The sequence below is a fragment of the Octopus bimaculoides genome, chromosome 26 (genome assembly GCF_046866305.1).
Source record: "Octopus bimaculoides isolate indiv1 chromosome 26, ASM4686630v1, whole genome shotgun sequence".
Lineage (NCBI taxonomy): Eukaryota > Metazoa > Mollusca > Cephalopoda > Octopoda > Octopodidae > Octopus > Octopus bimaculoides.
In genome coordinates this window covers 25,002,390-25,015,780 of record NC_142953.1, presented here as the reverse complement: position 1 = coordinate 25,015,780, position 13,391 = coordinate 25,002,390, and the positions used below count along the sequence as shown (strand labels likewise).

Here is a 13,391-nt window from a genome sequence, read left to right as displayed (position 1 = left end):
AAGGACTTTTAGAACAAGAGATCAGGAAACCATGATGGTGCTCTGGAAGACACTTGTTCTAAGCCACTTTGACTATTGCTCTCAGCTATGGTCACCAACCAGTGTCAAATTAATCTCAGAACTTGAGGCAATCCAATGAAGCTACACGAAGAAGATAGCCTCTATGCAGCATATAAGCTATTGGGAAAGACTCAAGAGATTAAGACTCTATTCCTTAGAGCGTAGACGAGAAAGATATGCCATAATATACATCTGGAGGATCCTCGAAGGTATTGTCCCAAACTTTGGCATCGAAAGTTACACAAATAAAAGAACTGGACGCCATTGCATAGTGCCAAGGACTCCAAATTTGCCATCAAGATGTAGGACAAGATACTGCAATAGCCTGGGCTTCAAAGGTCCACAGCTCTTCAATATCCTCCCGAAGGACCTGAGAGACCTGCATGCGGTGGATGTAGGTGTCTTCAAGACAAGGCTGGACCTCTTCCTGTCAGGTGTCCCAGATGAACCAACCTCACGGCAGGAGACGCAGATGAGTACAGCTGCATCAAACTCTCTCATGCACCAAATGTCAATTCCTGAAGTAAAATTGTGTAGCAACACATAATGGCGGTACCCCAGAATGGATAAAATGAAAATGAAAATGAAATGAATAAAAAAAATAATATATATAAATAAATATATAAATAAATAAATATATATATAAATAAATATATATATATATAAATAAAAAACAAATAAATATATATAAATATATATATAAATAAATATATAAATAAATCAATATATATATAAATAAATAAATATATAAATAAATATATATATATATATATAAATAAATAAATGTATTTAAAAAATAAATATATATATATATAAATAAATATATATATAAATAAAAAGATATACAAATATATATATATAAATAAAAAAATATGTATATATATATAAATAAAACAATAAATATATATATAAATAAAAAAATATATATAATTAAATAAATAAATATATATATATAAATAAATATATATATAAATAAATAATATAAATAAATATATATATATAAATAAATATATATGTAAATAAAAAATAAATAAATATATATATAAATAAAAAATTAAATAAATATATACATAAAGAAATAAATATATATAAAGAAACAAATATATATATAAATAAATAAATATACAAAGAAATATATATATAAATAAATAAATATATATATATAAATAAAAAATATGTGTAAATAAATAAATATAGATAAATAGATAAATATATATATATATACATAAATATATATAACTGAATAAATAAATATATATAAATAAATATTTAAATATATATAAATAAATAAATATATATATATAAAATATATATATATATATATAAATAAATGTATATATAAATAAATAAATAAATATATATGTAAATAAGTAAATATATTAATAAATATATATATATAAATAAATATATATATAAATAAATATATGTAAATAAAAACATATATATAAGTATATATATATACATAAATATATATACATAAATAAATATATATATATATAAATAAGTATATATATATAAATCAATATATATATATAAATAAATATATATATAAATAAATATATATATATATAAATAAATATATATAAACAAATAAATATGTATAAATGAATTAATATAAATATATATAAATAAATAAATATGTAAATATATATAAATAAATATATATAAATAAATATATATATTAATAAATAAATATATATATAAATAAATAAATATATAAAATAAATAAATGAATATATAAATATATATAAATAAATATATATTTATATATAAATAAATAAATTTATGTATAAACAAATAAATATAAATAAATAAATATATACATATATATAAATATATATATATAAATAAATATATATAAATAAATAAATACATATATATATATAAATAAATAAATATATGTATAAATAAATAAATATGTATATATATAAATATATATATATATATATATATATATATATATGTAAATAAATAGATATAAATACATATAAATAAATGTATATATATAAATAAATAAATATATATATATATTAATAAATATATATAAATAAATAAATAAATATAAATAAATAAATAAATATACAAATATATATACAAATATATATATATATATATACACAAATAAATAAATATATAAATATATATAAATAAATATATATATATAAATAAATATATATATATAAATAAATAAATATATATAAATAAATAAATATATATATATATTAATAAATATATATAAATAAATAAATATATATAAATTAATAAATATATAAATAAAAAAATATATAATTAAATAAATAAATTTATAAATTAATAAATGTATAAATACATATATAAATAATTATATATATATAAATAATTAAATATAAAAATAAATAAATATATAAATAAATAAATACATATAAATAAAGAAATATATATATATAAATAAATAAATAAATACATATAAATAAAGATATATATACATACAAATATATAAATAAATATATATATATCTTAATATATAAATCTGAAATTGTGTGTTTGTGTGAAGCCTTTTTGAATGTTTATAGAAATCCACATTTTCCACTCTTTCGTAAAAATTTTTACATCAATGGAATTTTCTACGATCTGAACTTTCCAGTGCAGTAATTAGATTTTTAAAATTCCGTTTACTTTGTGTGATTTAAGGGAGATTTGGCTGTTGTTTCTAGCAACTTTTATATTTCATCCCTGCTACCTGGAACGCCATTCTTACACACGCGCTCAACATAAAAATATAGAGAGTAAGAGTAAAAGAGGGAGAGGGAGAGAGAGAGAAAGTGATACATACAACGTCATAGATTAAACTTTCATCTCAGTATTCTTTACCTATGTTTCATAACATAGATACGTAAAAACACACACAACCACACATACATGACCTGTGACAACAACATACACGTTGCTCTCGATCTCTATTCATTTCTCCCCCTCTTCCTCTCTCGCTCTCTCAAACGTATACACGTGCAAGTAAACAATCATTCACATCGTGGTATATTTACAAAACATTGATGGCATAACTACAGAGTTGTATCCCCCAACTTTGGAAGGTCATAACTTTCATAAAAATGTATATTTATTTATGAAATTTTCTATGCATATATTATTTATTATGTAGATTCCAAATATACAAAAATTTTCGGTGAAAGTGTTTTGGAAGGGGGTGGGGTACAATATTCGGAAATTCCACTTAACTTTCATGAAATTTTGTACAAATGTATCTTGATGTATGTACATTTCAAGCATGTAGGAAGTTTGAAGGAAACAACTGCAGGTTATTTTTGAGAAGTGTTCCCCACTCGGTGGTGTTTCGGAGCAAGTCGTCCATATTTGTTTCATTTTTCTCTATTATGTGCTTATGTGCATCCTTAGATTTCTAATGAAGTAATAGGCAGTGAAGAGAAGCAGTCATAAGAAAACTTTTAACTACCCCTATTCCTTTCTCTCTACCTCTTCCTCTCTCGCTCTCTCAAAAGCATACACGTGCAAGTACACAATCATTCAGTAAAATATAACTCATGTTCGTCAATGTTTTGTAAATTTACCAAGATTTTCACTAGGGTGTTAGGGTTAGGGTTTTAGGGTCAGGGTTAAGGTTTAGGATTAATGTTACGGTTACGGTTTTTAGGGTCAGGGTTAGGGTTAGGGTTAGGGTTAGTGTTAGGATTAGGGTTGGGTAATCGTGCGGGTGTTAATCTGAAAAATTACAGATATGTGAAAAGTCCCGACACTGCCATCTATTATAACTTTTGTTGTTCTGTTTAATATATACATAGATTATGCCTCCAAAGAAGAGAGTTTGCTGGGGAAAGACAGCAACCGGTTTAAAATGACAGCAACAGACTGCAGTAATGCACTACATTCCAGAAGCTATTTTGAACATAATGCAAAATGGTGCATCAACATCTTCTGCCCAATCTGATAGAATTCTGGCAAAACTGTGTAGCAACAGATCACCAGCAATTGCTTCATCAGAAATTGCCGTCCTAGCTCCTGCTAAAAGGGATTACCCTGCTATGTATAATCAGGGCAGCGCAAAAAGTTGTTTTGCACAAGCATTTCTATAGCCAATTACACGGATGAAATTTACGTATGCTTAATAATTTTACGCAAAACAGCCTTCAGACTTTCCCTATTAATTTCATCGTCTTTTGAATTATGAACATATTTACATCATAAAGGTTTTTTCGTTGTAAGGCTTTCTTTTTTAGTTGATTTTCAGCTAGCAAGACTTATCGTAAATGGCATAATGAGTCACACCCGGACAAGGTCGGGTTATACTGCTAGTTTATAAATAAATCTATATATAAATATATAAATATATAAATACATAAATAAATAAATATATATAAAAATAAATATATAATTAAATAAATAAATATATATATAAATATATTTATTTATTTATATATTTATATATATAAATTAATAAATAAATATATACATTTGTGGTTTTATTGTCTAATCTTTTTTCTTTTTTCTTTTTTTTCTTTGTCTTTGCAGCTTTTCCACATAGATGTTGGTATATATAACATTATACATTACATAAATGTGTATGTGCGTGTGTGTGTGTACAACATGTCCATATACGCATGCATATATACACTGACTGAGAGAAGAAGAAGAGAAGGGGAGTTAGCTGCCTGCTCATATTTGTACTGATGATGTTATTGAAATTACAATAATTATTATTCTTATTAATCTCCCTTCCAACATTCTTGCCTCCTGTTTTCATTTCTTCCTTATTCCTCCTCCTCCTCTTCCTCCCCATCATACCACAACCTCTGACCCCTTGCTGCTTTTCCTTAACCATATATAGACACGCTTGTGCACATAGATGCCATCTGCCAAATTTCTTTTCTGCTGTGGTGGTGGCAGTGCTGGTTTTTGTCCTTTTCTCTCACTATCAGCTTGGTGTAATAATATTTTTCTTTCATAAATGGTTGCTGACCGCACCATATACAGTAAGGTTTTAGCAAAGTTGTATTGGAATAATGGGACTGGGGAGCGGGACATCTTTAAAAATGTGTGTGTGCATGTGTCTTTCTGTAAGAAATATATACAAGGGGGGGGGGGGCCAAAGGTCATGTGCCAAGATTAAGACTCTAATATCTCTATTGCACATTTCAAAAACAACCCATTTATATTTAATTAGAAAGCAAAACAAATTAGCAAATGTCTGTAGCTTTTATTCTTCGTTGCATTGTTGTGTGAGGAATATCAACTCCCTGTGACAATGTGTGCACTAATTTCTTTGGACTTTTTTTCTTTTTAAAGCCTGTTTCTGACAGAGACATCTCGGTGGTGGGGGTCCACTTTGCTATGTGTTGGGCACACCGTATTGCATGAACTTCTCGGACAAATTGACCGGCCGTTGTATGCGATGTTGCTTTTTCTCACGATGCTTTTGGTTGGAGATGTCCACAACTGTTCTGTTCTGTTTTGTTGCACCATTGCAACCAGACTGAAAAACAAGTCCAATGTGCTCCGGAATTGTCAAAGACATGTTTCAGTTTTTCTAAAATGGAGTGAAATAATAATAATAATAATAGTAATAATAATGATTTCTTGTTACTCTTATCAAACTCATTGGGCCCCAGGCTAAGCTAAACTCTCCTTATTCTCCCCACCAAAGTGAGGCAGTTTGTGTGTGCTCAATGTTTTCCCATTAGATAGTCTGGTAGGTCTGTTGTCCCTTCATTTAGTTCCTTAGCCATCATAACTGCCCCCGTTTCTCTTTCTCTCTCTCTCTCTGCCTCTTCAGTATGTATGTGTTGGGGGAGTCTGTAATGTTGTCATGGTTACTGTTTTTTTCGTTTATTCGTTTGCTTTTTCACCACCACAGCTTTACTATTAACAATATTTCAGTTGCATTTTTAAATCTGATAATTTCAGGGGCAGATAACTCATGATTGTCACCTCATCCCTCCCTCCCTCCCTCCTTATTTCTAATATATTTCTAAATTCTGTTGCTACAACTACTTTGACGACGACGACCACCACCACCCACAAGTACTGCTGCTACTACTACTACTGTCGTTAATTATTAATAGGGCAGTCATGTCTCTGAATCGGCAGAGTGTCAGACAAAAGGTGCTTTATGGGTAGGTAAGTCTGTTTCCCTTGCTAGTTTTGAATCTGTCAGAATACAGGATGGGCCCAAAGTCACACACTGAGACCCCCCTCTCCCCCATATTTCAAAAACAGCACTTTATGGTTAATTACAACACAAAACTAATTAGCAAATGTCAACATCTTGATCACAAAGGTTCGAAACATTCACCATATGCAGCTTTTTTTATTGTTTGTTGTTGTACAAGGAACACTTTTTCCTGCAGAGATCTTTGCACTGGTTTCTTTGGACTTTTCTTTAGCACAGGTGGGGGAGGGGGCAACCATTGGTATTTGTCCTGCACACTGCATGTTGCATGGACTCTTTGCATTAATCAGGCGCAGGCTGTGTGGTAAAGAAGCTTGCTTTCCAACCACATGGTTCCTGGTTCAGTCCCACTGCGTGGCACTTTAAACAAGTGTCCACTAAGCCTCGGGCCAACCAAAGCCTTGCGAGTGGATTTGGTTGACAGAAACTGAAAGAAGCCCGTCGTGTATATATATATATATATATATATATATATATATATGTGTGTGTGTGTATGTACATGTTAGTGTGTCTGTCCCTGCCGATGGTGTGTCTACGTCCCCCGTAACTAAGCAGTTTGACAAAAGAGATAGAATAAGTACTAGGCTTAGAAAAAATAAGTCCTAGAGTCAATTTGTTCGACTGAGAGGCAGTGCTCCAGCATGGCTGCAGTCATGTGACTGAAACAAATAAAACAATAATCGACCAACAGTGTTTCAATGTTACACAAAATAATAATGATGATTAATAGTAGTATAAGATGTTATATTTTCGTGTGTGACTTTTGGCCCACCCTGTACTTAAGGAGGTTATATCCCTGTTCCCAGAAATATGACCACCACCACAAAAAATAATAATTTTTTTGCTATTGAAGTATCGAACGGGGTAGACAACTCTAGATATGTTTTGCTCTTATTTGACCTCAGTGAATTACAGCTTGTTTTTGCCAGATGGTAAGATGCATCTGTATACACACACACACACATGTACATACATGCTGCTGCATACAGATAGAGAGACCTGAGTGCACACGGAATTACATTGTGTGTGCATGGTGCGAGATATATAAATTCTGTGCACACATACTTGATTGCACATGTATATCTCTAATCTTTAAACATATTTAAAGCTGTGGTCATGCTGGGGCACCACCGTTGACTGTGCTACACTATTATTTGGAACCTCTGATAGGTGGCATTTGGTCAATGAGAGAGTCTGATTACTGCTGCTCTCACCTGCAGTGAAGTAGTCTCATCTGGAACCCTTGACAGGAAGAGACCCCGTTTTGTGTGTATATATATATCTAAATGTATATGTATAAATCTTGTGTGATCTTAGTATTGTCTGGTTGCCTGAGGAGGTCAATAACACTGAAACCTATCCAAAGTTGTCCCCCCACTATTGCAATTTATTTTAATTTCTAAATCTTTTTTCTAATTTAATTTACCTTTGTTGGGTTCGTTCTCTTCAAATGAACCTTCATACTAATTACTTGTCTTCTCGTTATGGATGTAACTTTTAATTGAAATCTCTTGCTTCTCTGTAATAGAAGTCAGTGGTAGTTTTAACTCTGGGGCAGTGTTCCAACCATGGCCATCTCGTCTTAGAGGGGAATATCTAGCATTTTAGTATATATATATTTTTTCATTCTTTATTCAAAGCAATTAGAATGGAAGTGTTGATTTTGAGGGTTGTTCGGTCACTATATCTAGCGAGGGAGAGGTTAGTAGTTGTGGTGGGAGTAGTGTGAAGCCTAGCAGAAGCTATTGTAACCATTAACAACTTGGATCATTACCATAGTAACTGGTTGTGGTGGTAGTAACAGGTGAAGTAGTGGAGGTGGTGGTAGTGCTTAGTCATAGTAATAGCAGTTTTGGTTAGTGGATGTCTAAGTGCACCTTAGTAAGTGGTTGATGGAAGGTGACAGCAGAAGCAACTAGTGGTCAAGTTTATAAAAAAAAAAGGTCCTTTTTCTTCTTCTTCCTTCTGCCCCTCCCTTCCATCCAGTCCATGCCAATCACCCCCCTTCTATCATGTATACATACCTCTTCCTTCTACCTTCATCATTTCAATTTCAACTCTATTTTGAGAGGAAAAAAAAAAATAAAAGTATTGACCCCTCCCACTTACAGTGTTTGTTTGTTTTATTTGACTGGTGGCTCCACCTGCTGTGTGGTCCTGATCCCTTTCGTCTTTGGACAAAAGGATTCTAGCTGTAGTGAATTATTTTGACTGTGGCCATGTTGGAGCACCGCTGTTAGTGGGGCAAATCAACCCTGGGACTTCTGAAGCCTAGTACTTGTTACTCTATTGGTCTCTTGTTAAACTGCTAAGTTATGGGGGACGTAAACACACCCAACATTGGTTGTCAAACGATGGGAAAGTGTCTTCTACTTATAGCCTCAGGCCAATCAAGGCCTGGAAGAAGCCTGTCGTATCTATGTGTATGTTTGTCTCTCCACCATCGCTTGACAACCAATGTTGGTATGTTTATGTTTAGCAAAGAGAGACGGTACTAGACTTACAAAGTGTATGTCCTGGGGTCGAATTGGTTTGACTGAAGGCGGTGCTCCAGCATGGCTGCAGTCAAATGACTGAAAACAAATGAAAGAATATCTACATAGTTTTTTTTTATCATCGAAAATGTTTTTCTTGAATAAAAAATCATTTAAAGATGTTTTTTGTTGAATAAATAAAATAAAAACCACAAAAATTATGCAAAGAAGAAGAAGAAGAAGAAGAACTGACTGCAACAGGAAGAAGAAAATACGTCTTAATCCAGAAATTCCCATCGTGGGACGCGCGGAAGGTAATAATGTCAAATAGATAATGTTTATAGTATAAACAATACGTGAAGAATAGCTAAAAAAAACAAAAAAAAACGACGCCATTATAAGGCCCCCCCCTCAAATTTTTTTCCGGGTTTTGACACTTTAGCGACATCAAATCTCGAAAATTTCTCCTGAAGATTTTGGAGAGCCGATGTCGCTAAAGTGTCAAAACCCGGAAAAAAATTTGAGGGGGGGCCTTATAATGGCGTCGTTTTTTTTGTTTTTTAACTTACTCTTCCTGTATTTTTCGATTTTCTGGTTATCGGAAAGACGCCGGGTTTCCTACACATTTTTAATTTTTTTACTTCTATTTTATTTCCAGGTAATTAAATAATATTTTTAATTACGATAATTAAATGAATATCACATTTTGGAAATGGGTCTTGTCGCGTTGGTTTCAAGGGAGGTAACTCTCTGCATTTTCCATTCTGTTTGGTGGTCAAGAGACAAATAAAATAAAAATAGAGGCAATGAATTTAAGAAGACCGGATATCTACGTTGTGATTTCGAATCCTGGCTTTGTCAGCTTTATTTTTCAAGGTCAATAAAACAGTATGAAGTGAAAGTGACATATTGATTACAATTCAATCAACAGAAAATTAGCATGCAAGTGGCTGATTACTCCGCAGACACGTCTTCTTCACGTAATTTACAGAGAAATACAATGTGACAAGGCCGGTCCCTTTGAATTACAGGTGTAAGTGATTTTTGCCAGGTAAGTAGACTGGAGCACGGTGAAATTAATGTTTAAGTGACTGTGTATTCCACAGACGTGTTCCCTTAACGTAATTCTCAGTGAACGGTTTTCGTCGAACGAATCAAACTTAATAAATTATCGAAAAGAAAATAAAATGTCTGGTCCTGGGGGTGTAAACAAGTGATGGCGGATACAAATACTGACTGAAACCGGTCAAAGAAATAAGACAGAGAAAGAAATAAAGACCGTAAGGAGTGGATTTGGTAGGCGGAAACTGAAAGAAGCCCGTCGTATATGTGTATGTGTGTGTATATGTTTGTCCCCCCACCATCGCTTGACAATCGATGCTGGTGTGTTTACGTCAACGTAAATTAGCGGTTTCGGCAAAAGAGACCAAGAGAATAAGAACTAGACTAACAAAGAATAAGTCTTGGGGTCGATTTGACCGACTATAAAGGCGGTGCTCCAGCAAGGCCGCAGTCAAAATGACTGAAACAAGTAAAAGAGTAATTTTAACGTGTTCCTACCGCCATTACTATGACATATCAACAACAAACACCAGCGCCATCTATCTGTAACGTCTCTATTTTACTCTGGCTTCTCCGAGTTACTTCCCTTTGTTTCTCGACGATCACTGGACAAATGCGTTTTAGCTTCTAAGATCCTTCTGGGACCGATTATTAATTAAAAGACGAACATTGACGGGTCAATATAATTAACCATCCCCCGCTCGTGCGTATAATTGAAAGGATTACGAACATTATTATTATTTTTAAAGGCAGAATCGTTAGCACGCCTGGCAAAGTGTTTAACTGTACTCAGTCCGTCTTTACGTTCTGAGTTCAAATTCCGCCGATGTCGACTGTTCCTTTCAACCTATAAGGGGCGATGAATTAAAACGCTAGGGGGTCAACGTAATCGACTAGTCCCCTTCCTCAAAATATATGTATATATATATATATATATATATGTGTGTGTTTGTGTTTGTCCCCACCTCCCAACATCGCTTGACAACCGATGCTAGTGTGTTTACGTCAACGTAAATTAGCGGTTTCGGCAAAAGAGACCGATAGAATAAGTACCAGGCTTACAAAGAATAAGTCCTGGGGTCGATTTGACCGACTATAAAGGCGGTGCTTCAGCAAGGCCGCAGTCAAATGACTGAAACAAGTAAAAGAGTAATTTTAACGTGTTCCTACCGCCATCACTATGACAAACCAACAACAAACACCAGCGCTACCAATCTGTAACGTCTCTATTTTCCCCATGACGAGTTACTTCCCTTTGTTTCTCGGCGATCAGAATCTTTAATCTTGGTGGACGAATGCATTTTAGCTTCTAAGATCCCTTTGGGACCGATTATTAATTAAAAGACGAACATTGAGGGGTTAATATAATTAACCACCCCCCGCTCGTGCGTATAATTGAAAGGATTACGGACTTTATTATTATTTTTGAAGGCAGAATCGTTAGCACGCCGGTCGAAATGCTTAACGGTGTTCAGTCCGTCTTTACGTTCTGAGTTCAAATTCCGCCGATGTCGACTGTTCCTTTCAACCTATAAGGGGCGATGAATTAAAACGCTAGGGGGTCAACATAATCGACTAGTCCCCTGTATATATATATATATATATATATATGTATGTGTGTTTGTGTGTCTGTGTTTATTCCCCTAGCATCGCTTGACAATCGATGCTGGTGTGTTTACGTTCCCGTAACTAAGAGGTTTCGGCAAAAGAGACCGAAAGAACAAGTACCAGGGGTCGATTTGACCGGCTATAAAGGCGGGGCTCCAGCAAGGCCGCAGTCAAATGACTGAAACAAGTAAAAGAGTAATTTTAACGGCGATCAGAATCTTTAATCTCGGTGGACAAATGCGTTTTAGGACCGATTATTAATTACAAGACGAACATTGGGGGGTTAATATAATTAACCACCCCCGCTCGTGCGTATAATTGAAAGGATTACGAATTTGATTATTATTTTTAAAGGCAGAATCGTTAGCAAGCCGGGCAAAGTGCTTAACTGTATTCAGTCCGTCTTTACGTTCTGAGTTCAAATTCCGCCGATGTCGACTGTTCCTTTCAACCTATAAGGGGCGATGAATTAAAACGCTAGGGGGTCAACGTAATCGACTAGTCCCCTTCCTCAAAATATATGTATATATATATATATATATATATATATATATATATGTTTGTGTTTGTCCCCACCTCCCAACATCGCTTGACAACCGATGCTAGTGTGTTTACGTCAACGTAAATTAGCGGTTTCGGCAAAAGAGACCGATAGAATAAGTACCAGGCTTACAAAGAATAAGTCCTGGGGTCGATTTGACCGACTATAAAGGCGGTGCTTCAGCAAAGCCGCAGTCAAATGACTGAAACAAGTAAAAGAGTAATTTTAACGTGTTCCTACCGCCATCACTATGACAAACCAACAACAAACACCAGCGCCACCATCGCCATCTATCTGTAACGTCTCTATTTTCCCCATGACGAGTTACTTCCCTTTGTTTCTCGGCGATCAGAATCTTTAATCTTGGTGGACGAATGCATTTTAGCTTCTAAGATCCCTTTGGGACCGATTATTAATTAAAAGACGAACATTGAGGGGTTAATATAATTAACCACCCCCCGCTCGTGCGTATAATTGAAAAGATTACGGACTTTATTATTATTTTTGAAGGCAGAATCGTTAGCACGCCGGGCGAAATGCTTAACGGTGTTCAGTCCGTCTTTACGTTCTGAGTTCAAATTCCGCCGATGTCGACTGTTCCTTTCAACCTATAAGGGGCGATGAATTAAAACGCTAGGGGGTCAACATAATCGACTAGTCCCCTGTATATATATATATATATATATATGTATGTGTGTTTGTGTGTCTGTGTTTATTCCCCTAGCATCGCTTGACAATCGATGCTGGTGTGTTTACGTTCCCGTAACTAAGAGGTTTCGGCAAAAGAGACCGAAAGAACAAGTACCAGGGGTCGATTTGACCGGCTATAAAGGCGGGGCTCCAGCAAGGCCGCAGTCAAATGACTGAAACAAGTAAAAGAGTAATTTTAACGGCGATCAGAATCTTTAATCTCGGTGGACAAATGCGTTTTAGGACCGATTATTAATTACAAGACGAACATTGGGGGGTTAATATAATTAACCACCCCCGCTCGTGCGTATAATTGAAAGGATTACGAATTTGATTATTATTTTTAAAGGCAGAATCGTTAGCAAGCCGGGCAAAGTGCTTAACTGTATTCAGTCCGTCTTTACGTTCTGAGTTCAAATTCCGCCGATGTCGACTGTTCCTTTCAACCTATAAGGGGCGATGAATTAAAACGCTACGGGGTCAACATAATCGACTAGTCCCCTTCCTCAAAATATATGTATATATATATATATATATATATGTATGTGTTTGTCCCCACCTCCCAAATTCGCTTGACAAACGATGCTGGTGTGTTTACGTCAACGTAAATTAGCGGTTTCGGCAAAAGAGACCAAGAGAATAAGAACTAGACTAACAAAGAATAAGTCTTGGGGTCGATTTGACCGACTATAAAGGCGGTGCTCCAGCAAGGCCGCAGTCAAAATGACTGAAACAAGTAAAAGAGTAATTTTAACGTGTTCCTACCGCCATTACT

At 33.8% G+C, this 13,391-nt stretch overlaps 1 long non-coding RNA gene across 2 annotated transcripts; it reads right to left on the bottom strand.

Moving 5' to 3' along the window:
- Window positions 1-5,249: 5,249 nt before the first annotated feature.
- On the bottom strand, window positions 5,250-12,160 carry LOC149130991 (uncharacterized). 2 transcript variants are annotated; one of them, XR_016238552.1, is made up of 3 exons: window positions 10,948-12,160; window positions 8,746-8,814; window positions 5,250-5,599 (listed from the first exon to the last, which is right to left on the bottom strand). It is a non-coding gene; the product is annotated as an uncharacterized LOC149130991 (long non-coding RNA). The 2 variants fall into 2 exon arrangements; XR_016238553.1 differs by lacking the exon at window positions 10,948-12,160 and adding an exon at window positions 10,276-10,941.
- Window positions 12,161-13,391: the final 1,231 nt, after the last annotated feature.